The following is a 24,295-nucleotide window of genomic DNA, read 5'->3' on the forward strand; positions in this document are numbered from 1 at the left end:
AAGCTCCTACATTCAGCTTGTTAGTGAGCTGGAAGAAGTGTTATGCCCTTGCCTTTAGGCATAACACTGTAACTTCATCCTGTACAATTGACTGCTTACAGAATGTTTCTTTCTCTCACTGTTCACAGCACGTATTATGGATTACTTGCTGAAATTTGTCCTGTCACCTAGAGCAGGAATCTGCTGCATGGCAAATCTCCAGAACATATCATCCAGGAATCCAGATAGACTTATGCTCCATAGCACGAAAAATCCTTCTCCCCACCTGGACTTTCACAGTGATTGATTTCCTGCAAAACACCTCACTCCAAAGTGAATTCAGAATTGGACTCACCTCCTTCCTACTGCAGGAACCAGGAACACTTCAATAGCCAAATTCTTGCCCTAAGCTGCGTTTCTTCCAGAAGTCTCAGTCTGAGTCCACTGGACATGATGGCATTGGGGATGTGTGGCCATGGGTTCTAGTTTTGATCTTTTGCTCACTCACACACTATGTGGGTTTGATCAAATAATCTGGGGCAATGTTTTAAAACTTTTGTTCATTTTGACGTTTCCCACAACTGACATTTACTTAGTAAACCTTTTCTTTGCTCCTGTGCAGGGCTGTTTTCAGAAGTGCTCAGGGAGTCTTGCAGGTATGGACAAACAACTCTGTAAATCAGGTCATAATTCACTGCTAATCCTCCATTCTAAGCAAGCCTGAAAGTATCTTCCAATTTTCTAGCCTCACCAGCCCAATTAGTTTTTTTTTTTTCCAAAGCTATAATCTGTCTCCTAGCAAGTTAAGTGGATTTCTACAACAAAACTGCCCAAATATTGTGTTTTTCTGTAATTTGTTACCACCATGAGAAGAGACATTTACAAATATTTGTTAGAGATACACATTCCACTCTTAACTGTTTAGCTAAGAAAAATGAATTGCCTCTCCTAGATTTATTTTGTTAATGATGCCTAGTTACAGTGCTGTTGGGTACATTGGAAATTAACCTCAATAGAACTGGCCTGGAAAATTCATTTGGAAAAAAAATCTGAAGCCTACTATGTTTTAGAGATGCAGGTGTCATCACAAACTCTTCTTACTTCAAGTACAAAGTGTTTTGCATCTGACTTAATGCTATATTTCAGGCTGATTTTGTTAAAAAGCAAGAAGAAAATGCTTGAAGAAAACTTTACAGAGGAAATTATTTAATGAATTTATTTATTTTAACAGGTAAAAGGGTTTTGAAGCCTAAGAGCACCCATGTAAATGACATAGGAGGGGCAATTACTATGGCAGTCCAGCACATGGGATAGGCATACAGTGTTTGAAAAGCATTCCCAGAACCTCAGTATTGTAAAGTTCTTTTTTGGCCCAAGTGCCTAACCAGAAATACATGTCCCATAAGATGTTCCTCTTGGCAGGGAGAAGACAATGTGGGATCTAGACACTTTCTAGATGCAGAACTTATGAACCAAGCATGGGACAGATCAAATAGGAAAATATTTCTTTATGGAGGAAAGTTCCTGGTCAAAGAGTTCAAAGAGTGATAGACACTCATCTGGTCATCTGAGTGGGAGCTGAACTGTGGGCCTATCCTTTACCATGCTACCTTTCTTTGTCCCAGCAGACACCAATATGGGCTTCTTGTACCTTTCCAGCATTCTCCCTGCTCTTTCCTGTGTGCCCACTCTTGTCTACACACTTGTTAATGATTTATTGCTTTAGCTACACAAATGTTTCTAAATCTGGTTTTTATTTTAACAGCCTGAGGACGGTAAGTATCTAGACAAAATGTTTACCTGCAAGTCCAGCCCCATTTTTCTCACAACATGAGATGAAAGCTGTCCCCATTAACTGTGGAAATCAGCTTCAGTAAAAACCTTGTCTGGGTGATCTGACAGCCAGTCACCATCTTACCAGGGCACAATTTTTTACTTGTCCTCCCTTTTTATTTCTTCTATGGGAACAGGAAATTGTCAAAGTTTCTGTGTGTCTACAGTACTGATTCAGTACTGGGTTGTGTAATTTTTCTTCACATTTCTTTGGTGCTGCAGAACAGCCTGAAGCTATTTCTCAATCAGCATCATCTAAAAAACCTGACTGTAAAAATACATTGACATTCACAAATCAATCACAGCTAGCTCTTAATCCTAAAGACTTCTATCAGCATTGATACCTGGACCAGATAACACATTACATCTGTTTGTATCTGGTGTGTCTTTACTGCCTTCCTTCTCTGGTATTTCTGACTCTTATGCACACCTGAAACTGTTTAGAAGTAGAACCATGAGTTTTCCTTGGGAGACTCATACCTTCTCTGTGCTTTTTGGGGAATGCTGATACATGCCTGGTTTTGGCAAACTATTGTTTCAGCCACCTGGTTTTGAAATGGAGTTTCATGACACTTAGAAATTCTTGTATTTATTATTACAGCACCAGTGCCTCCTCTAATGAGATCTCCTTCCCTCCTTCCATATCCCATCTCCTCTTACATGAGCAGATTTGCATTGAGTGCTCAGTGCTGATGGTTACAAGCATTGCTTTGTCTGTTTTGCAGCCAACAGTGCACAGTTCAGTGCTGAGGCTGCCGTTTTTGGATACTCCCCCAACTCTATTGTTTAATCACTGCAGTGTGCCCTAAATTCCACTGATACCAAATGGAAGGCAAGGTTTGCCATCTGTTGTTCTGTTAGCATCTCAAGGAAGCCAGAAACAAGAAAGAGAAAGGTACCAGGACCACATAATTTTCATGCGTTAAAGCATAGGCAATTCCCATTGCATGTTGCATTAAAGAGAATTTTTTGAGAAATATTTTGAAAAAATCTAAAGATTAAGTATTAAATATTGAATTTTCTCTTTCTTCCGTACCTCTGGGAATATGTATTACATTCTATTTCATTCTACAAAAAAATCCACAGAGCTGAGGAGCAGTGTGCTCTTTGGGATGCAAGACTGTGTTTTGGGGAAATAAAACACTAGGGCAATTCACAAAGCATTTAAAGAAAGCTCCTTGGCTCCTACATGGCATTCCAGTGCAGCAGTGAGCTGTGGGGACTGTACCAGGTAATTCATTCACAAAAGAATTCAAAAGAGGGGCATAAAAATCTATTTTTTTCTGAAGAGCAGAAGTTCTAATCCTAAAATAAAAGAAGGAAATTATGCAAACAGGATTTGGCCATAAGAAAATCACATGCCTTGGGTGTCCTGAGGGATTTTTCCCATGGCCCATATGCATTACAAGGCTGTGTAATGCCCAGATTGTGGCATGCATTCACAGTCCTTTTTAAATCAAATGTGCTTGATGCTGTAACAATGAGACAATTGCACAGATATACCTCTCACTGTTCCATGCCATTTAGGTGAGGCTAATCCTTTTACAGTCGAGATTGTAAATAGTTTCCAACCAAAAGCCTAATTTAGGTATCAAGTTTCATTCTGTGTTTATATAGAGCCTGGTGCAATGAGATCCTAATTCATGACTGGGCTTCTTTAGCAATACTGCAATAAGATTAACAGATATTTCCTTTTGTGCCAAGAGTGCTATGGGGCCAAAGGAAGATGTCAGAACACAAGAAACAAAGTGCCTACAAGGAAAAAAGAAGAATCCAGAGTATGCCTACTCTTTGTGGTTGAGTGATTAGATTTCTACTATCAGTGGTATCGAGTTAAGCATTTGGTGGTCGGTGGTCGACATAAAAAACCACAGAGAGATGGAAATAATTATTTTAAAACCCCAGATGGTCATGCTTCAAGATGCTTTCTCCATGTATGAATTTCTGAATGCATGAAGGAAAATTCTCCTTCCAGATCAAAATTCAAAACTTGGCATTTGGGCTGATGAAGTCTTGACCTCCCATCTGCAGGTAGTTCCACAGCACTGAGCAGATTCCCTTTTGAGTGAAGAGATAAATTGCACTGGACTGTGTGAAAATATCTATTCTTAGTAAGTAGTGCTTCACATTAACAGTTGTTAATCTGTCCTTTCCACATCCAGTGTCCTCTCTGATGAAAATTCAGAAGTATTTATTGATTTGCTTTGAATCCTGGGTGCACACATGGTTGACATTATTCTCTTTGTAGTTTTAGTTTTTGAATTGCATTTTGCCTCTGCTGCTTTTCTTCACTCTCAATTCTCTTATGCTCCGTGAATTTACTGATTCCACAGAGATTAAAGTGAAGAAGAAAGAGTAGTTTAACTGTTTATTTATACTCCCTTTATATAAGGAACTTCAAAAATTTCACCTATTTTTAATTTTTGTCTGAAGACTTTAGACTGAAGACTTTAGACTGAAGCTTTTAAGACCTTATAGATGAAATCATATGCCCCAAGGTGAAAGCAGATGAGATCTCTGATCCTTGTTAGTATAAACTGAAGAAAATTAATTTTTGATCCCAAATTTAACACGACTGCACTCTGAGCAGCTAACTGAGACATACATCAGGTTTTATCAGCTTTACCACAGCCCTTAGAGTGAGGGGAGAAAGTCTGTCACACTGAGCCGTGTTCATGGCATTTTCAATCCATGCTGTACCACGTCTATTGTGGTGGGATGCTAGTGCACATCTAGGTCTCTTTATCAAGTGGCTCTATCACTGTGCACCACAAAATCACCTTCCTGAGCCCCCCAGGAGGCGAGTGAGGCCCTGCACTTTGCAGTGTGGTTTTGACCACTGTTGAATATAGCACTGGGTATGGCAGGAATACTGTGGGTATGTCCAAGCTGGGTACAGGGAGGGGATCTGTAACAGAAGGAGTCCCTGGCCACATAGAAGAGAGGCTGGGTGAGTGCACTGACCATCCAGCATTCACCTCTGTCCACTGGGCTTTTCTCCTCAGAGCAGATTATCCTACTCCTTCAGAGCAGTGTCTCATCTCACATTGAACCCTGTTAAGGTGAGGCCCCATAGGAGGTGTCCTTGGGAATCTGGGGCAGGCAGAATCCTGGCTGATCTCTGATTGCTGTGGCTGCAGGACATCAGAGTCCTCCATGCCATCTGGAGACCTGGCTGAAGGCCCTGGGGCATCTCAAAAATTGCCACCTGTGCTTGGGAATCTGATCTGTGCATTTGGTAATAAGTTTCTTCTTCCCCTTATAGGCTGTTTCCAAGTATAAATAGTCACATATATCTAACCTTAACTCTCAAACCTTGTCTTTTCCAGCATGTATAAACCTGTACTCTGTTTCTCCCCAGATGACCATAAATCTTTTTTATGGTGTATCATGTCTCTTTGAGAAGTTGGATAAGTTAAAAACATTTTCTATGCTCCCTCTTGTATTCCCACATCCTCCTGAATGTATAAGCTCAGCAAAGGAATGAATTTTAGCAATTCATTCAATTTTAGGCTGTCCACAGGACCAGGTTCCCTTTGCTACCTCTCTTCATTTTTTCCCTTTGTATTTATTGAAGGCTTATGGCAGTCTTTAGTGGTGGTATTTACAGTTACTTTCAACAATGTGTGAGTTGTGGCTGTTATCACAAGTCTGTGGCCATCGCCTGTGTCCCTGACTCCCAGGTGCAGGTTGGACAGTGACTGACTTACCTTGCAATTCAGATAACTCAGCCTCTGCAGTCTACTATTCCATTATTTTTATTTTCATCTACAGTGAATGCCACCAAATACTTCAAGTTCCTAAATGATTGATAAACTCTCATTGTTGGCTCAAGGACTGCTCTCCATAGACAGGACTGGAATTACCTTGGTAACATATACATCTCCATTAAGGCGTGATGAAATTCACCAATGAGGAAGTTTTTAGTTATTTTAATATGTACTTTGTTATTCCCCTTACAACATTTTAAAACAAATTATCACCTCCTCCTCGATCAAATGTCCTGCAGAAATCAATATTAACCCTATCAATACATATGACCTTGTCAACTATGCCCGAGATTCCCTTGGAAAAAAGGTATATTTAATGCCTTGATTTTCTGTTACATGGGACAGCATGAGTGCCATTTCATCAAGCATATGAAGTATAGCCTGAGGCACACAGTTAAGGGTGTGTGAAGATAATTCACTGCTCTTAAAACTTTTCTCTAGCCCTGACTAAAGAGTAATATTAGTGCTTTGATGAATGACTAGAGGTAACTGAATTTCTGAAATTATTTTTGCATGCTATTATTTGCATTTTGGAAGGTTGATATATGAGAAGAGGCCATTCATTTACAAATATTTTGGATTTTAAATCAAAAAAGGCTAAGCTTGTCACAAGAATGACGTGTTTGTTCTGGCCAGCTTTGCTCAGACACTGTCAATCATTTTGTGTTAGGACTGGTTGGCATTTTTTCCATTTTAAGTGCTGGTGATCCCACAGTCAGAGAACATAGAATTATTCTTTATTGTAATTTGTTTCTTCTACCTGATTTCTACTTTTATTGCTGTTATGTAAGAAAGTATCATCTTGGAGGCAACTGGGCTAATGTTGCAATTCTCTGGGTATAAATGCCCATATACTTCAATAAAGTGTACAGAAGGTTTCAGTATAGATCAGTGAGCCAAATTCCACTTATATAACATTGTCTCCTGGAGACTTGCAGTCTAGCCCATTACTCAATTGACAATTAAAATTCCAGCCAGTGGACTCCTATTCTTAGGACTTTGCCTATATTGTGTATCTTTTTGAAGGTGACCTTTGAAATTAGAAGAAGCTTTATCCTAAGTAGATCTGAAGATTTTAGCCCAGAAGATATAAAACAGATGATGATATGTCTTGGTTTTCTAATTCAATTACCATCTATTTTTATCTCAGACAGAATTTGCATAGAAACAATGTAAGTGAAGGAAAACAGTATTGAAGAATCACATGGAGGATTATTTGATTGGTGCGACCTCAAAGTTATTCATCAACAGTTTCACATTAAGCAACTCTCTAGAATACTTTTTGTTTCTTTCTTATACTTATTTCTCTAGGGTGGCATTTAATCAAGCACAGCAAAACGTTGTGGTAGGCTTGATCCCATTTCTCTTCATCTCAGAGCTCAGCTCAGCCAAAAGAGCTATTGCTAAAAATTGAAACATCTCTCTCTTTTCAGAGTCACTCTTCACAATTTGTAATTCACAGAGAATCCTCCTTTCTGCTTCTATTTCAGTGTCTTAAAAACATGGATGTGTTGTAAGGAGGGGGCTGCAGGAGTGACCCCTGCAGCTCCCTCAGAGACAGGCTCTTGCTGTGGGGCACAGCAGCCACCCAGTGTCAGGGGAGTTGCTGGGGGACATCAGGGGCACAGCTGCCTCATGGTGCCTCTGCAGAGGTGGGCAGAGCCTGGGCTGACCACTCCTGCAGCACCATGGTGGTTCCTGCTGTGGGGCAACAAGGAAGAGCTCTGCTGCCTACGTGAGCTTCACCGGTCAGTGAGACCGAGAGCCTAGATTACAGCTGGCATGGGACTTGGAGAACTGTGTCACCTGGCAGAAAAACAGCCTGCCCACCCCATGTGTCAGGGTAAACCACTCCAACCATCAAGACACTGAGGAACTACTGTAAAGTTACAGAAGACTGTGATAGGGAAAAGAAAGTCAGTGGAAGTTAGAAACTGAAATATAAGACAGGGGGATTTTTTGCCTTTGTTTACATAATGCTATTAAAATAAATTGGCAGGTTAAGTCAGTCTTGCAAAGAATAGTTAACATAGATTTCAGACTCTGCAGAAAACATTTATCAACACCTTTACTAAGCGGTTGTTTGCCCAATCTTTCGCTACATTTTGTTGTTGCATTCCTTGCAGTCACTCAGTAGTTTCATAGCAATAAGCCACAATAAGCAATTGCTGCCTGTGAAAGCTAAGGCAGCACAAGGAATTCAGTGATAACTCTGTGCCTACAGACTGCACAGGGAATTTGGTTTCCTAAAGCTCCTATGAGGTCTGTGGAAAATCCCGTGTTCAGTATGCCAGCTTTGAAGTTTTGTGCCCTGATAGCTCTAAAGAGATTCCACTGCTTCCTCACCCATGGGGCTTTTCATAATGCCAGTAGTGTTGTCCCAGAGATATTTACTTGCCTAACTGGTAGTGGAATCATATGGGACTTAGAAACCAGAACAACTATGCTGCTTCCCCAGCTGGAACAAAAAGGATTAACCAGAGAAATGCAGCAGACAGCATATTTAGCAGTGTGAGCAAATGCAAAGAGCTCCCCTTGGCATTCTGGCTTGACCAGCTCCAGCCTTGGCTAGCGGAAGCAGTGTGTCAGATGACAAATGTGGCAAAACACAGCACTGTTTGCTCTGGGCTGTGAGTTTCCTGGATGTGATTACATGTCTGTGGGAAGCAGCTTCCTTCAGCCTTCCTGGCCAATTATGGGAGAACACGGGATGTTGAATGTTATTTGTACCATGAGGTTGCTGGTTCAAATATCATCCCAAATGGCTTATAACTAAATATCATTACAATTTGATTAGAGCTCTGTCTTTAATATCAATTAGCCAGTGAAAAAGGAACTTGTGGTTTTACCTTGATGCTTAGTAGGCAGATACCCATATCATATCAACTGAACCCTGTGCAGCTCACCTGGAGTGAACAAGGGAGGCATTTGGAAAGCAGCTGATCATAATCCTGGGGAAAGCCTTAAATGATTATGGAGTGTTACTGTACCCTTTGTGGCAGAATATTTTACTTTCCAGTTCTTTTTGCTTTCACATCTCCTAATCAAGTGATTAGGATCACTTCTCTTTAATTACTTGCTTCTAATTAAGAATGGAAAGAGAACACGGTTGTAATAAGAGACTCATCCATCATACAGTTAAGGACAAATCCTTCTCCAGGATAAATTGGCATTTCTCTAATGACTTAAGGGGAGCTTCAGTCAACTGAAAGTCTTCCCCATTTATTTGGACAAGTTAAGCCCATAAGCCTGTTGTGGTCCTCAATAAAGATTAGCATGCAAAAAATACTGGCATTTGTCTCTTGGCAATGATGTTTGATTTAATTATTTGAAGACAAAGTTCGGGGAATGGAGGTCAGTCACAAATAAGAACAAGTGCAAATTCTGTTCTTTGAGTATTTTCTTACAGCTGTACCACAGCCTCCTACTGAGAAAAAAGTATCATACCTGAATTTGGGTGATGAGATAATAATGTGAAGAATAACTCCTGAGAAGACTTTATCTTCTTTGCCTTGCCCCATATATCCTTAGCTGCATAGCAGAAATGCTGTGATCAGAGATGTACTGCCTTGAACCAAATGCCATATAAATTTGGTTTAAAAGGAATACAAGAAAGATGGGGCCTTCCCCCATAATGTAAATCCATCCTTTTCCCTTGTAAGTGGAGGGTGTTTCTTACCCTCACCTTGGGTAAGAGACCACCTCCAAGACACCGAGTTGAAAAGCTGAACACACTCCTGAGCTGCAAAACATCAAAGAACACAGTGGAACTTTTGGAGTATTTACTCATATGTTTCAGATTCGCAATGTAGACTAGAAGCTGACAGAAGGAAAAAAAACCCACAGAACCCAAACCACTCAGTAGCTGGTTACAGCAAAACCCATCAAGGTTTATTTTTACCCAGTCCCAAACTCCTTTAGTCAGAGTCCCTAAAGTGACTTTATATGCTGAAGAGAAATATATGATTGTACAAACATGGGAAAAAACCTTTCTCTTCATAAGTAGAAAATTATGGCCTTTTATAAATGTTGACTTTTCTTTAGGTAGTCTATAGTATTTTAGTGTTGATAACAAAAATAACTGAAATCCAGTACAAAGAGCAAGTGGGTGGTCTGGAAAGAAAAGCAGTATAGATTGATCTACTTTTTTTGTGGAGTCTGTGATGGAATGAGACTGTGAGACATTTTGAGCTACATGACAGTTTGACTTTTTTACCTCTGATTATTTAGTATGAGATAGTAATAATGGCTGCAAGGTCTCTGAAAGCTTTGCTGCTTAGAAAGCTGTGAGAAATCCCATTTAACTCAGTTTTCCAGTGTTTATAAGGACACCAAACATATTTATGGAACTGGGCCAATTATAATACAGGAGAAGAGTATAGGAGATTTTTGAAGACATGGTGAAGATTTTGCAGATAGAGGAAAGTCTTACTATGGACTTCCATTTTTCATATTTAGTAGTTGATGAAAACTCACAGGTGTGAGCACTGTACTAACAGAAAAAAAATGAAGTATGAATCAAACAAGATACAAGTTAAACGTAATTGCTTTGAAGTGTTGATCTTGGTTAACAAAACTGGAGAAAGAAGGAAGGGGAAAATAGCTTATCTGTGACTAGGTAATTCCAAGGGATTCACCTTGCTAGAGGTGATAATGCTGCAGTTGGGAAAATGACACTGGAGAGTTTCACAGGGCCACCTGAAGGGACTTGAGCAGCTTCTGTGCCTCTGTTCCTGCCCAGTGGCCTGGGAGATGTTGTTCATTAAAGAACAGAGCAGCACCTGTTTGTTTTATCTTTTTTTACCTCAGAGAAATGCTCAGGAAAATGTAATGTATTCATAGGAAAAATAGAAAGGCAACTCTTCTCCAACCTAGGAATATTCGGATAACATAGGTTGCATAATCTACGTATTCTTTCTTACAGCTCATTGAGGAACTGCCTGAACTTTTGGCTGCTGAACTTTATAGTGTAGGGAGTGGGAAGTAGTAAAAAATAGTGGTATCCAGCTACTGCCTGTCCTATAACAAAAAAGCATGTGCCAAAACACTCTCTGGTAAAAAAACCTGTTGTTTGATTAATAAAGATTTGACTGTTCAATAAAATGCTTGAAATATAACTAAATGAAAAGTGCAAAAAAATCTTCATTTTTTTATGCCCACTGTGTTATTCAAATATGATAAAGCAATTTGTTAAGTGATAGGTTTAGTGTTGACATTTCTTTGTTGGAGCTGGATCCATAAAGATAAACTCAGCTAAGCGTTAGTCTGAGTTTGCTGACGTTAATGAACAGGGATGATCTATATATGAATAAACTCATGGATGCCTGTCTATTAGTCACATGAGCCAAACTCACACAGAATTGGTCTGTATTTTGTAAGGAACCTTGAATCAGATGATGTATGTTCTTGGTCTACTGTGTATTATGGACATGAACCACACTAAATCCGAAGACTTCTGAGAAAAATATTTTACTGTTTGAACACAAGCCTTCATGTAAATATCATACTTGGCCATGATGCCTTGGCTACAGCTGGGGCCAAAATCTTAATCTATCAGACTTCTGCAGAGGTGAAGAGGAAATTAAAATCCAGCTCTGCTTGTAAAGGTCAGATTCATCTGAAAAATAAACTGTCATGATATGACAGCATATCATGAAATCACTAAGCAAACAAACTAGTACATCTAGTGTTTAAAAGCCACCATTTATTGACAGGTGTCGAAGACCTGAAGTGCAAAGCAAGGATTACACCTGCAGGGGAGCACCTTAAAACCCCATTAATCACGCTCTCCTTATATTCAGATGCCAAAAGACTAAACACATTCTACAGACACATGAATGGCTGGAGATTACTCCATCTTAGATGGTTTGATTTTGTTTTTTTTTTTTCCTCTGTGCCAGCTCTTGCTAAATGACTCACATTTCCATACATTTGCAAAGCAGTGATCAGAATATTCCTGGTGGTACAGCTGGTTTTGATAAAATCTCCCATGACAAGAAAATGTGTGCATGGAGGCATGAGAGGCAGCACCTTTTTGCAAGTGCATGAGGAGGGAAGATTGACTTGGTAAGTGAGGAATGGTGCCAAGTCCCCTCAAAACATGTGGGCACTGTGTGTCTCAGGGGCAGCTTTTGTTGGCAGGGTGAGGTACAACCTTGCCACTGCCTCTTGCAGCTCAGTCATCAGGGTTGGTGCACTGAATGTCCTTTGCACCACTCTCTTATTTTGCAAAAGTGAACCAAGTGTTTGATATTTACTGTGATTTAACACCGCCATTTAGTGAGGAGAAGAAGAGACTCATCTATTCAACCCAAAATCTTCAGTTCAGGAAAAAAATGCAGGAATTCTCCCAGAGCCCTTAGTATTGTCCACAGTATAATAAAAAATTCCATGGACATAAAAATTTAGTGCTCATTTTCACTTAATTTTAAAAGGACACTGAGAACCGAGTTAGCTGGACAAAAATGTGGACCTTGGAAAAAAGCAGGATGGTTACACCCTGAATTTCAGTAATAAAGTGAAGTTAGAGTGTTAGGCAGATGCCATCAGCTGCCTTTTAAGGAAGCTTAACAAACAACATAGGTTTTTTTAAACCCTTTATGTTTTATTTGGATTTGGGGTAAACATCTGAGCTCTACAATGCATGTAGGCTGTGTGAAAGATTAATGTGCAAAAAATAAGCTGCATTTATGTACATCTAGAAATAATTATTGCATGCTTAACAGCAAGTGTAAATATTGTCATAATTCCAACCAGGGAGGCACAGGAAGCATGGGAGCTCATTAGCTTTTCTCCTTTAGAGAAACAGGTTCAAAACTGGTTTTCTGGTTGGAATGCAAAGAGGTTTGTTATTCTTGTTTATTTACCATGTGCTTGAGTAGTCTAGTAACCATGGGACCTGAGAGCACCTTATTCTGATATTTTGGGAGATCCCACCTCCTTTCTTGCTGTTTTCCTGCTCACTCTGGCAGCCCTTCCATCCATCCATCACACCAGCATTCTGGCACCCTGCAGTCTGCAAGGGCAGAGTGCACAGGCTGACTGACTGGCTGCCCTCAGTTCAAAGCCACTGCAGGAGGCTTCTCTTAGAACTGGGGCAATGTTCAGTGGCTGAAACAGCGACCTGAATGCTGTAATTCAGACTTTCTGAGTAAAGCCTGCATCCACTGCCCTGCTGCCATCTGTCCCTGGGGAGCTGGTGGAGCAATGGTGGGAGGGAGGTGGCACAGCTGGGGGGTGCTGTGGGGGCTGGCACTGACCTCAAGGTTTGCATGACAGCACTCAGAGAAGAGATCTGCACAACATCTGGGTTATCACAGAATCACAGAATGGTGAGATTGGAAGGGACCTTGCAGATCACCTAGGCAAGGACACTTTTCACTAGACCAGATTGCTCAAAGCCCCTTGAATATTTCCAGAGATGGGGCCTCCACAATTTCTCTGTGCAACCTGTCCCAGTGCCTCACCCTCATAATAAAGATGTTCTTCCTAATCATGTTTTAGCCTACTCTCTTTCATCATGCAAATAGCAGGGGTAAAAAGAATGGCTGCATTTTGAACAAGAGAGATTGACCACTCAATGCTATACTCTTTTTTCATCCCACTAGTGATGAAGTAAGAGGACATAGGAACATCTGTAACATTTCCAATATTTTAGGATGCTGAAAGGTAGTGCTGACAGCAGATTTCAAAAATTGGTAAGAAAAGCACTACTGACATAGCCAGAGCAGCATATGGTCTCCTTGTTATCCAGTCATTCATCCTGAGTACACCCTTATACACCACCAGTGCTGTAAATGAACACTTTGTAGTGATTATGTAGTAGGTGGCTTAGAACAAGTTGTTTTAAAGAGTGTGATCTGTATTTAAGCTGCATTTAACATGACAAAACTTCTGCTTATTTTCAAATCAACAACAAAGCATGTCCTTGCAACACCAGCAAGGACAGGCTTTGGCCTCATTTATTTCTCTCAAGAAGCAAAAGCAAAATGTTAAAATTTCTTGACCCTGCTGCAATCCAGGAAAAACAATAATTTTGCCCATGGTCTTTCAGGAGGAGACATGAATGTTTTCCCCTCGAGGCATCTAAAATATTGGATCAAATTTAAAATGAGAAGGATGCTATCTCAGGAAATAAAATAAAACACCAGGAAAGACACATGAAGGGGTTAAGTGGCAGGGTCAGAAGTAAAATGAGAGCCAATGTATTGATTTCATGACTACAAAATTATGGGTTTCACAGCAAGGATTTATTACTCTGCACTTCACAATAAAGGCTTGGCTTTAATCTCAGTTACAAAATTAAGACAATTTATAGTTTCCTTCCCTATCCCCCAGAGTTGTTTACTTTAGCCTGGATTTTGATTTATCCTGTAACAAAAATAGAATCTGGTATCAAAATTTGGATCTTGACCCAAATGCACCACAGAACTGGGCCATATTGAAAAAGATGAGATTGTCATACTTTGGCATCATATTCTGGGGTCAGGTTTTTATTACATGTAAAATCTGGGAACAAATCTTTCTGTATGCTGGTTTGCAATACTTCACAAGAGAAAAGAGTGGTCATTTGAGCAGGTACAGACAATCTCAAATGTCTAAACTGCAAAATCCCCACTCCGACCTCACAGCCCACTCTACTTCATTACATTAAAGTTCACCTGGCCATAAATACAGAAGATAAATATTTGTTCATAAAATGTATGTTTGTATGCACAAACATGATGTCTCCTTCATTTCAACTATTGAATATGATGGAGAAATACCTCCTGAATCTTTCTTTGCTGAAATCACAATTTTCCCCTTTAATTTTTAGATTAAGAAGACCTGGTAACTGTTCCTGTACCAATAAAAATAAATCCCAGTAACAACATGTATGAGGTGAATTATTTGTTAATCTTTTGAAAGAGCAAGGAGCACAAAGAAGATGAGATGGAGCTACAGAAAAAAAAGTGACATGAGGGCCAGGATTTCACCACTAGAGAGTGTAATTTTACTACATAATTTGACCTTTTCTGCTCCTAGAGAGAAACTGATTCAAGGCAATTAACTTAGAAATATGTGATATGTTGACTAGGATTGCCTGAAGTACTTTCTTTAGGTCTTTTATCAAGTTGAAAATCAAATGCTTGAAAGATAAATGCATTACTTCCTCTGTGCACTACTTAGCATGAGTTTCAGGTGGCATTTTGCAGAGTAAGATGTATGTAAATTGGAATAAGAGCTTATATCAAACTTATCCTCGAGGCAGATGGTTATGCATTCAAATTTAAATTTCAAGCATTTTAATAAATTTTGTCAGCCAAAATGCATTTATATGTATTTTTTAATTTTGTTTTCAACTCTCTGTGTTCTATCACTATGCATTCCCCTTGGGCTGATGTTGCAATTTTTACTTCAAAGACAGTTTAAAAAAAATTCTGCCTTTGCTTCTGCTGGTATGACTCCCAGACTGCACTGTGAAATTCACTGCTGTCTTGTGGCTTAATGAGAAGAAAGCCAGGCATGTAATAGTTAAAGAAATAGGGGAAATGAACCTCTCACATGTGATGCCACTTGTGTTTATGGATGCATAACTTTGTCATGAGGCTCACATGGGGATTCTTCACTGACTGCTGCAGTCTGCCTGTGGTGGCAGCTTTAGGTGTCTCTCACATTGTGTATTATAGTCTGTCCCTTGCCACTCATCTCCCATAGAATATTTTGGGAAAGAGTTTATATGACAGGTTCCAGTAAGCACTTAGGTGCTGTGATCAGGAAACTGGGAAGGGGTCATCATATGTGCTGAGATCTGTGCATGTGGCTACACCTCTAACAATGTCCTTGAATATAGGTATTAGCCCTGAAGCTAGTGAAACAATTATTTTTGAGTGTGACTGCATTTATTTTAGCTGAGTTTGCTGTCGGGGGTGAATGTAAGTTTTTCCTCTGCTGGAATTGAAAAATTTTGCAGTGAATTGAGATATATGTAACCCAGAACACCTTTCAGTGTTTTAAAAGTTTTGCTCCATTCTCTTTTTAAAACAAAGCTAGTATAAACTTTCATCTCACATACACTAAATGCAGCAATTAACATAGTTAAAGCATGTTCCAAAGAACATGTTGTTCTGTGACTGACCATTGAAATACCAAACCAATTGTGCTCAATTCATTTATCATTTAGGCAACACAAAGCTTTTAAGAAAGAATGGATATTTTAAGTGAGTTTTATATCGTTTCCATGGTAATTGTACTAAAAGAGACAACAATAGTCTTAAATATGTTTTCATTTAGCATATCTTAAAAAGAACTTGTTTGGTTCTGACGTGCTATGTTTATGCTGTGTTTATGCTATAATTTGTTCCAAATCACGGATTATTATAAAATGTAGAAAAATTGGTGTGACAGTATTGTTCAAACACTTTACTAGAGCACCAAAATAGTTCAAAGTTTGTTGTTCAATATTTTTATCCCATCTGACATGCACATTAAAGAGGGAAAAAGTTCCAAAAGGCAGTAACATTATGATTAAAATACAGTGCCACAGTTTTGCAATAGGCCATCTTCCAGAGTACATTTTGCTCTTAGTGTTTTATTATAGAATTCAGGAGCTTATCAAGAGACAGCTAAACTTTGTTGGCAGCTTCTCAGGAACACACAGTGGTTCAAAACTGTGAGTATTTGTATAGCAGTGAGGGGTAGGGGGAACAACTGTTACACAGATTGAACTGATAGCTCTTACTTTAGCCTTCCTTTGCAAAAAATACAGAAAGGTCATCCTTGAGCCTACCTACAACAAACAGCATAAAGGAATAGTGGGATACTGCAATGAGTATGAAGTAAGGCACAAGGATTTAGGGGGGTGATTTTTGCAATAGAGATTTCCAGCTTGAACATCACAGTCTCCTGGTTTCAGGCTACAATTTCAGTTACTAGTAACTACAGGATGGAAGCCTCCTGAAAGGTGCTCTTGCCTCTTGAAGCAAGGAAAATGAGCCAGCACTTGTTATGCCTGCTGGGTTCAGCCAGCAGAGATATATGTTCAAAGCTATTCTTTCACTCAATTTAAGTGATATTTTGCCTTAGTGCTTGTTTTCTGAACTAGGAGCAGCATACTAGTGAAAGTCGTACTTTGCACTAAAATTGTCCTTCTCTCACTTTCAGGTGACCAAAACTAACAAAGTCTCTCTGAGAGGATTTGCTGCTTCCACTGAGCTTGGAAACAGCAAGTGCAAATGATCTAGAAAATAATGGTAATTTCCTAAAGCCTCAAATTGTTCTCTGTTCTGAATTGTTTTCTGGCAGTGCTAATACCTTCCATGGCAGGGGGGATGGCAGCCTAAGGAAATACATCTTTCTGAGCTCCCTCTTCAGTAAATGGATGGGAACAAACTCCCCCAGAAGGCAGCCAGGAGCATCCAAAGCTTGGTTCCTGTACTGGATACCTGCAGAGGTGCCCATCTGACTCCAGCCATGAGAGGTACTGGGAAGACCAGGCTTACCATGCTAAAGATAGCATTTATAACCATCACCCCTCCACCCACACATGCCTCAAACCCTACCCAGAGCTAATTCTCTGGGCTTTAGATGAAGAGGGGAGCAAGGTACCTCTGAAAAATTAAATGGGTTGAGTATTAAACAACCTAGACTTGGACTGTCAACTGAGGAATGAGGTGGGCTCAGGCTTTTTTGAAGCTTTGGCTTTCACTATCTTATGTAAGGTGGCAGCATGCATGAAAAATCCTTGTATACTTTTTAAAAGTCAGTCAAGACTAAGTTATGCTGTTCTTCTGTGAATTATAAATGCTGCAGCCACAGTTAGCTTCCAAGACACAGATCAAGCTGAATGACATCTGGACTCTGAGGTAAGCTTAGATGAAAATGCTCCTCCTGTGTTCAACTCAGTCTTCTTGGAAGCTGCTTCTCCATAAATGTTTAACAATGCCCAGTAACTGTAGATACTGGTCAGCTGGGATATGGATGCTTTTGTTCATATGCAACTACTTTGAAAAACTGAGATAATGCTAGGAAGACAACTGTACTTGAACTGAGAAATATTTGTGATTATTTCTCCTCAACTTCCCTTCCATATCTGAATTTTGGCTGTCTTTCCTCAAGTCTGCGTGGAAATCTACACTTTCCAAAAAGGCTGAGTGCAACTGTGTATAATTATGTGCAAATGCATAGGGGGAGTGATTTCATGTGATACTACAGTGGTTCAGGAAAGTGTGTGCCTGTATTCTGAGACAGCTCAAGAGGAAGCAGAAGCAACCATTATTACTGCAGTACCAGCTTCTCACTGGAAGTTTATGTTTAGGGAAGATAGGAATACAAATACTGCTGTTCCAAAGCTATATCTTCTTTAGAGCACATTTACTCAGGGCCATTCAGAGAGAAACCCAACCTTACTTTTACAGGAAATGTTGGATTTTAGCTGATGTGCTTCATCTGATCATGATGGTGTTTTGTAAGCAGAGACTTCAGCTCATACAGGAGGCCTGCAGTTTGCTGTGAGCAAGAATGTGCTGCTGTTGCTGGGTGGAATTCTCCATCCAATCTTGCAGAGGTCAAACAGCCAAATCAGATTATTTTTGCCATAATTTCTTATATATTTTTTTAACTTGGAAAAAGGAAGCAATATTTAGAGTGATTTCAAGCTGTTGATAGTTTCCTGTAGCTCCCTGGCCTTGGCCACAGGCTCTGTCTAAAATACTGTTGGCTTGGGTTTTCCAGGTAGGATGTTCTCTTTAGACAAAGGCCACCATTCTTTTTGCACCTAGGTCAAAGTAAGAATTTTAGCAAAATTACTGGAAGGAGATGTTGAGGGGGAAAAAAAAAAAAAAAAAACAGACTAAATTTTGTCTCTCTTAGAAGCATCTCATGTTTCTTTTTATCAGCCTGTGCATCAGGGAAAATGGCCTCAGTATGGGATAGATTTGAGTCAGATCAACATGTAGCAGCTCTAGGAGTTACACCTATGAGCAAAGCACAAAAATCGTCAAGAAAGCAGTCTATTACATGTCAGAGGGTTGCAGTGACCCAAATGAGAGCCTGTACTACTAATAATTGACTTGGCTGAGAAGTGTCTGAGCACTTACAAACTACCTTTTTTTTTCTTTTATAGCAGGAGAAAAAAAGGAAACCTGTTATACTTCAAGGGCTGCTCTGTGTGTGTGGTCTTTTCCTCACAAAAGCTTACCTGAAAAGTGTTATGTTCACAAGCATCCTGCAGCTATTTTAACTTCTTTTTCTTGGCTGTAGTTCTAATGGAACTTCTGCCCAAGTATCAAAATGTGCCACACACAGGTAACTACTCAGGCAGCAAAGTAGGTTATCTCAGACCACATAGCCAGCAATACACACATTGTTTTCCACTCCTGTCTCTAATGTAGACAACCTTTGCCTGCATAATGCACTTCTGCTGTAGAGAAAACAGACACACCTTCAATAACTGATGGTGATTTGCAATTAACTGTAAAGTATAAAGCAGCTGTCCTAATTACAACTTTTAGATATTCATATAGCATTGTACATACCCTGACTTATATAGTCCTTTGGAATTACTTGCTGTCTAGTTACAATCAGCAGAACTTCCTATAATGATACACCATTGTTTTCTTATCATATCTAAAGTTACATGGTAAATGGTCTTTCTGTTTTGGTTCTATCAGTTTTATACACAGGTGTCTCCAAGATTTGCTTTTTCTTTCCCCTCACAGAATGGGCAGGGTTGAAAAGATTCACATTGGATCACCTCCCTGCTCAAGGAAGGTCATCCTAGAACATATTGCACAAGCTTATGTCCAGATCGTTCTTGAATATTTTTTTACTGGATAGAATCACAGTGTTGTGCTTTGTGTTGAATGCTGAAAGTAAACAACAAGTAGATGAAAGTAGCAAACCAAAATATGAAATTGTAGTTTTGTCCCTTTCAAAACTATTTTAAGTTTTACTCTATTAAATACTGTCACTGCTGCTTTCTGTTTTACTTACAATTGTGATAGGGTGAGAGGGCAGATCAGACTCTGGATCAGACTGTGGGAATCCTTAACATCAGAAGGTTTTATGAAAGCTACAAAAAGCAAACCTCAGACACAACGGAACTATGATTAGAGCTAAGCAGTAACCGTAAGATTTCTCAGAAAAAAAAAATATATAAGAAATAAAAAAGTAAAGACAACTAGAACAATAGTCTGTGTATTAACGCTTGTCTAAAATAACTCCCTAAGTGACAGAAAAGTATATCTAGCGAAATATTAGAATGTTCTAAGCTTAATAATAGAGCTCTGTGCATTATATTTTAAAGCTTACAAACAATTATTGTATTCAAAAAAATCAAACATTGTCTTAACCAAAAGTACGTGTACTTATAGTAGTTAGATAGAACTACTGTCAATATGCTTTTGCTCTATGTAATTAGTTAAAAAACTTTTAAAGTAAGTTGTAACATAAAGTTCTTTGTCTACTACCAAAGATGTGATCTACTAGCATCTTCCCATTATTATAACCATGTAATGAGACTGATACTAAAAAATATACAGCTGAAGATGCATTCCTAATTAGTCCCATCCCATTTGTGATTTATACATAGACTCCCAGCCAACCATACAGACCTTGGAAATTTTTGCATTTGCCAAGAAGTCATTGTAATGATTCTCAAACGATTCAAAAAGAGCCACTAGCCTGATATACTAAAACCACCATCAGTTTGTGGGTGCACCCACCACTGTGCAGATGTGCTTAGGGCTGTGTGTGTGTTTTGGGCTGTGTGTGTGCTTTGGGCTGTGTAGGTACTTGGTTTAACTTGCCATATGCAAGAAAAGAGCCCGTGATCAGATACATCCAGAAGCTTGTACAAGAGGTGGGGACCACTGCCAGGCCTGTTCCTCTTAAAAAGTGCTTGCAAGATAAATAAGCAAAAGTGTTATGGTACAGATAATATGATATACAGAAGGGAAGGAAATGGACTTGTGGAGTCCAAGGCTGCCTGCACTTTAATTTGGCCTCTTACCTTGTTTTTAATTTTGCCAGTACACAAGAAGCAATACTGTGATAAACAGAAAACAAGTTTTCATTTCATAAGGGAGCCTGAATTCTATAAGAACACATTGATTCAGCCCATCAGAGAATTTTACATCTCTCTGCTCACTGATGCCATTATCAGTCCTCCAAAGCAGTGCATTCTTATCCTTTTGCAATATACAGCACTGATTGTTTCTGAAATGTTGATGCAGTTTGTCAAAGCAATGAGGTTGTTCTCATTTATGAGAAGACTTCTTTCTACAACTGGATTAGTGCAGAAGTGCAGAGGAAGCTTTCAGAAAGCAATAACTGAAGCTCAGTGTCTTTAATGTGCCTGTATTTTTTAAGATTAGTGCACATTACTGTCAGCAACTTTTATGCCTGAGGAATCAGACAAAACATTGCAGGAAAACACTAAAGCCTTTAAGGAGAAAGGAATAAGTGGAACTTCAATGATTATTGCTTTTTTTATTGTCTATCTTTAAGAAAATTCCTCTTTGTGACATCTCCCCCGCTACCAATATTCCTCAGCAGGCAAACTATTTTTGTCTATTAATCATATATGTGATATCAATATTGGCTCCTTTGTTATCAAAGCAAAAATCAATGAAGCTGAAGTCAGGGATAGTTCAGTTTCTATTAGAGTTTCAGCATGATGCAAGATGAGTTTCCTTTTAGTGATTAACACCTCTAAGTCTGAAATTCTGGTGATTTTTGCAAGGGGAGAATTTATTGCTTCAATAATCATACTAGGTCTTCCTATTAAAAAAGAATAATTTAGGTTTCCTATGTCTCTGTGTAAATTTCAGGGGGAAAATGGTGAGATAGGAGAGATGTGGCTGCCTAGTGCTGCAGGCAGGGGTGATTAGTTTTATACTTATTTTTCAGGTGGTACATCACGATATCAAACTTGCTAAACACTCTTGAGAGCAGGAGACAGGGCAAAACCAGCTTGTAAACCCACTTACATACTTTAAATGGTATTGTCAAAATTTCCAGCCTTTGGAGTCCCTGAAAAGGATAGATTATTATTGGGAAATCATCTTAACTATTCTACAGACCTTCAGATACTATAAACTACCATCTTTCTACAGTAGTAGCAGTTTATATCACTTTAATCCCTGGGTTGTAAATCAAACCACCAGACTTAGTTCAAGAAATTTGCTATTTAAAGGTTGGGCCTAAAGTAGTGGTCACAACAGTCCCTGTTAAATTCAAGCTCTGTGTGTGTGTTTGCTTATTGGAAAACCTGAAATCACTTAAGGTTTCTCTTCTTTCTGACTAGTAACACCACCAGCAAATTATTCCTGAAGAGAGATCCCTCAAGAGAAGGCTGACATCTGTGCCACGTATGGACTGCTCTATTAGGAGCCTACTGTTATATGCAGTCCATGTCTGATCAGATTTCATGTGCCTTGAAATCCAGACAACCTGGAATGGGATGCTCTTAGGCAGTTAAATTACATCAAATATTTAAACATAGAATTTGACAGCATCCATTATGTCTCTTAAAGAATCTTCTTGTTATTGGAACTAACCACACAGCTTAAAAATTGTATAGTTTTACAATGAGTAACACTTTCTGCTTCCTATATCCCCCAAGAATAATTTTTCATGGTAGTTTCCAATGTTTCCACAACACAGCCAGCAATTTCCATGAAAGTTTCTAATCCTATTTCCATGGAAGGCAATGCCGCTAAAGTCAGTTTTGTACTAATTTAAAGAGAAGAAAGAAAGGAGAAGGAAACTAATAATTTATAGTACAGAATGAACCTAGATGAAGCAAATAAAAAATTTATAATTTTCCAGTAGAGTCTGAGTGCAGCAAGTAAAATACTTTATTGCAAGACCTCTTTGGTTTAGTACCAAGTCACCAAGAACCCTGAAAAGGAGGCCAGTGGTGCATTGCCAGCTAGTGGAATGTATTCCAGCACAAAGGAGTTAAATAATTTTCTTGTGGCCATGACTGGTTTCAGTGGTGAAACTGAGGGCTGCAGCCAGGTTTTTCGACCATCAGTGCTGTCTTTAAACTGGTAATGTTGTCTTCTGTCTTTGCAAAATGCCACGGTATCAGCATTGCTCTAGTTTGGCTCCAGTTGAAGTCAGTTAATATTAGGTCCATACTCCATATATAAAGTAATGATACCATATTCAATTGTCATTTTACCTTCCTAGAAAGATTTGAACCACTCTAACAATGATGAAAACCCTCTGTGTTGTGTTTTGTCTGATTTTAAAATTTTATATAAATATTTATCGATAAATATTTATTCAAGGAAAAACGATTCCTTTATGGACATCCCACTGTCTGTTTTTGAAAGCTGGTAACTTCCAAGGTTTTGCAGTGCTCTGAAAAAACCCAGCTTTCATAGTGTTTGCTACATATTGTTTGCTACATATTGTTCTCACATTCAGTGTCTGCTTTAAATTAATGTTCTGATAAATTATTCTACTTCAGAAGTTGTTAATCTTTCTTTATTCTGTTATTACTTAGGCCATTTTCACTTTGTGATTGCAAGAGGTTGGTATTTTAAATAAGAAAGCAGAGCTAAGTTGCATGGTATTATAATTTTTGCTGGATCTTCAGTAGTCTGTTGATGTGACATTGTGATAACTTTGAAGTTACTTTCATGCCAAAATTAAAAAATGCTGCTTTCAGGGGATGTTGATATAGAAGAATTGTACACAAAATTATGCTATACCAGAAAAAGTGCTGTTACATGATGATAGTAAAAAAAGTATGACAAATGATACTAGAAACAGAAACAATGAGATGGGAGGGTTTTTTTAATGTGAGAAAAATTGGTATGTTACATTTTTTAAAGAAACATTTGTCTGAAGAAATGTAGTTTTATGATTTATTTCAAATAAATAAATACTGAGGGGCAGTGTTACTCATATTTGAATGACTCTCATGGTTCTAGCTTCACTGTAACTTCTAATGCAGAGGTAACTTCAGCTGGCAATGCAATTTTAAGAGCCAGTGTTGGAGAAGAAAGGTGACAGAAGGGTATGAAGGATCATCCCCCTGGATGTGATGACAGAGGGTATAATATTTGGCCAGTAAAAATAACCTACTTCTTGATCTACACGGTCTGACTGTAGGAATCACTTTGAGAGAGCTCTGTGACTGTGCCAGCATATCCACGAGGAAGCAGAATGTATCCAATGCTTAGCATACTGCCCTTACCTGTGGTGAGGTGCACCTTGCTAACCACTCTTGGCTTTTCTTTGAAGGGCTGTAGCATTCATTCTCATGGAGCTTTGACACTGGCAGTATGTGGCTGAGCAGCCTTAGAGAAAAAAAGAAGACATAACATGGGTGATGGCTGCTAGCTCCAGCAGCAACCTAGAATTCAGTGTGATGAAATACCAGAAGATATCATGGGTCCATGGGACAACCATGGGACACTCATGGTCCATGAGCCTTCATGATAAGCTGTTCTCCGTGCTCTACAGAATCATTTCTGTGAGAGCAGGAGATCTTCTGTGTAATTCAGTTTGAAGTGTTGCCTGCCTATGTGTGCTCTAAGTTGAAATCAAGTCAGGTATTTGTCTAATCATTGGTAAAGTGCTTTTTTTCCCCTTTTCTTTCTGTCCTTTTTTTCCCACCAGTTAATACAAACTTGACTGATTTTCTCTCCTAAAGGAAGATGTCTGTGTTTTCTCACATATGCAAAACTGTGGATGATAAACAGAAAGATATATAGCAC

General features: G+C 39.0%; 1 protein-coding gene across 1 annotated transcript in view; it reads left to right on the plus strand.

The window, feature by feature from the left end:
* Positions 1-22,966, plus strand: part of SPATA18 (spermatogenesis associated 18) — a 124,015-nt gene extending 101,049 nt beyond the window's left edge. Inside the window, exon 17 of the transcript XR_014955095.1 lies at positions 129-22,966. The gene's annotated coding sequence lies outside the window, so the exon portion shown is untranslated. The remainder of the gene's footprint in view (positions 1-128) is intronic.
* The last annotated feature ends 1,329 nt before the right edge of the window (positions 22,967-24,295 follow it).

Source organism: Lonchura striata, chromosome 4 (assembly GCF_050655825.1).
Source record: "Lonchura striata isolate lonStrDom1 chromosome 4, ASM5065582v1, whole genome shotgun sequence".
NCBI classification, from domain to species: Eukaryota; Metazoa; Chordata; class Aves; order Passeriformes; family Estrildidae; genus Lonchura; species Lonchura striata.